Below are 3,691 nucleotides of genomic sequence, written 5' to 3'. Positions count from 1 at the left end.
ATGATGTTGATGATGGATGTTGATTTATGTTTTAGATGATGTATGGTGAATGATGTGATATATGGTGGATTGATGATATGTATTGATGAATGATGTGTTGATAGATGATGATGATGAGTATTGATGGTGGGTTAGATGAGATGATGATGAGGTTGATGTGATGATGAGTGAGATGATAATGTGATGAGATGATATGATGATGGTGATAGATGGATGGAGTATGATGATAGTGATGATGATGATGAGTTGATGAGTGAGATTTGATGTGATGATGATGAGATGATGATTATTATGTGATGATGATGTTAGATGATGATGATGATGATGATGATGAGATTGATTTGATGTGATTGTGATGATGTGATGTGATGATGTTGATGATGATGGTGATTGTTGATGAAATGTGATGGATGATGGATGTGGTGATGGATAGTGATGATGATGATGTGATTGATGATGATTGAAATGATGGTGATGTGATGTGATAGGTGATGATGATGTTGATGATTGATATGATGTTGATGGGGTGGATGATGATGATGATTGGTGATGATAATGATGGTTATGGATAATGATGATAGGTTGATGAGATGATGAGTTGTGATGGTGATATGATGGTGAGAGGTATGTATGTGATGATGGTTTGATGGTGATTAGTTGATGGTGATATAATGTTTTGTAGATGGTGATGGGGATGAGATGTGATGTATATGATAGGATGATGATGAATATGATGATGTGATGTGATGATATGTGATGAGTTAAGATGGTTATATATGTGATATTGTATGATGTATTGTAGTGATGGGTGGATGTGTGATGTGGGTTGAGATAGGTGATGGTAGATGATGATGTGATTTATGATATGGTTGGATGATGATGGTGATGGAGATGATGATATGTTGATAAGGTTTGGTATGATGATTGATGATGAGATGATATTGATGATGATGTTGATGATGATGGTGATGTGATGAGTGGTGTTGATAGATGATAATGATGGTGATGATGATGATGTTGATGATGATGATGGATTATGTGATTGATGTGATGAATTGAATTGATGATAGCTGATGGTGTTATGATGATGTGATAAGTGATGATGTGATGATGATGTGATTGATGAGATGATGGTGATGAGTTGATTATGAGATTATGATGGTTGATGTGATGATGATGATGATGAATGATGAGGATGTGATGATGATGATGGATGATGAGATGATTTGATAATGATGTGATGATTGGTTGATGAGAATGATTGTGATGATGGGTGTGATAGATGTGATGATGATGATATATATAAGGTGGTATGATGGATTGATGATGGTGATGGATGATTGATGATGATGTGATTGATGATAAGTATGATGATGATGATGATGATGATGATGGATGATGATGATGATGATGATGATGATAATGATGATGATGATGACGATGATCGTTGATGATAAGGATGATGATGATGATAATGATGATGATGATGATGATGATGATGATGATGGTTGATGATGATGATTATGATGATGATGATGATGATGATGATGATGATGACGATGATTGTTGATGATGGTGATGATGATGACGATGGTGATGATGATGATGATGATGATTATGATCATGATGATGCTGACGATCGTTGATTAAAATGATGGGGGTTGATAATGGTGATGGTAATGATAAAGATGATGGTGATGATGATGATGATGATTATGATGGTGATGGTTATGATGATGATGATGATGATGATGATGATGATGATGAGTGATGATGATTGATGATGATGATGATGATGATGATGATGATGATGGTGGTGGTGGTGGTGTGGATGATGATGATGATGATGATCGTGATGATGATAGTGATGATGATGATGATGATGATAATGATGAGGATGATGATAATGGTTGATGATGATTATGATGATGGTTGTATGATGATGATGATGATGATGATGATGATGATAATGGCGATGATGATCATAATATGATGATGATGATGATGATAATAATGGTGATGATGATGATGATGATGATGATTATAATGATGATGATGGGGAATGTGATGATGATTATGATGGTGATTGTGATGATAATGATGATGGTGACGATGATGATGATGTTGGTGAGGATGGTTAAAGATGATGATGATGATGATGATGATGATTGTTATGATTATGTGTATGATGATGATGGTGATGATGATGATGATAATGGTTGATGATGTGATGATGATGGTGATGATGATGATGATGATGATGATGATGATGATATGGTAATGATGATGTGGTGACGATGATGATGATGATGGGTGATGATGATGATATGATGATGATGATGATGATGATATGATGTTGTGATATGTGATGTGATGGATGAGTTGATGATGATGAGATGATGTGAGGTGATGATGATGTTGATGATTGATTGATGTGATGATGATGTTGATAATGTGATGATGATGATGATGATAATGATGAGTGATGATGATGATGATGATGATGATGATGTGAATGATGATGATGGATGATGATGATGATGATGATGGTGATGAATGATGTGATGATGATGTGAAAGTGATGAGGAAAGTGGATGATGATGGTGATGATGATGATGATGATGATGATGATGATGATGTGATTGAGTGTGGTGATTATGATGATGATGATGGATTATGATGGTGATGATGAGATGATGGTTGATGATGATGATGTATATGTGATGATATGATGATATGAGATGTGATGATATGGATTTTATGATGTGATGATGATGATGATGATGGATATGATGTGATATGATGATGTTGATGATGATGATGATTTGATGTGATGTGATGATGATGATGATGATGTATGTGATGATGATGATGATGATAGATGATGATTGATGATGAGATGATGATGAGTGATGATATGTGATGATATGATGATGGTATGATGTATAGATGATGATGTTGATGATGATGATAGTGATGTGATGTGAGATGATGTATGATGATGATGATGATGATGATAGTTGATGATGATGATGAGTATGATGATGATGATGATGATTGGTGATGATGATGATATGATGTTATGATGATGATGATGAGATGATTGATGATGTTGATGATGATGTGATAGGTGATGATGGTGATGTATGATGAATGATGTAGATATTGAGATGATGATGATTTGATGATGTGTGATGATGATGATTGATGATTGATGTTGAGATGATGATGATTATGATGATGTGATGATGATGATGATTGATTGATGATGATGATGATTGATTGATAATGATGATGGTGTGATGATGAGTATGATGATGATTGATGGATGGATGGTTATGAATGATGATGAATTTGGATATATGATGTGATGATGAATGATGAATGAATGATTATATGATGTGATGAATGATCGTGATGGAATGATGATAATGATAATGATGATGATGATGATGATAATGATGATGATGATGATAATGATGATGGTTGATGATGAAGATGACTTTTGATGATCATGATGATATGGTGATGATGATGATGATGATGATGATGATGATGATGATGATGATGATGGTTGACGACGATGATGGTGATGATGATTATGGTTATGATGATAATTGTTGATGACAATGATGGTGATGATGGTGATTTTTGATGATGATGGTTGGTGATGATGATGATGATGATGATG

This window comes from Panulirus ornatus, chromosome 62, assembly GCF_036320965.1.
Source record: "Panulirus ornatus isolate Po-2019 chromosome 62, ASM3632096v1, whole genome shotgun sequence".
Classification (NCBI taxonomy): Eukaryota; Metazoa; Arthropoda; class Malacostraca; order Decapoda; family Palinuridae; genus Panulirus; species Panulirus ornatus.
This window is presented reverse-complemented; position numbering follows the sequence as displayed.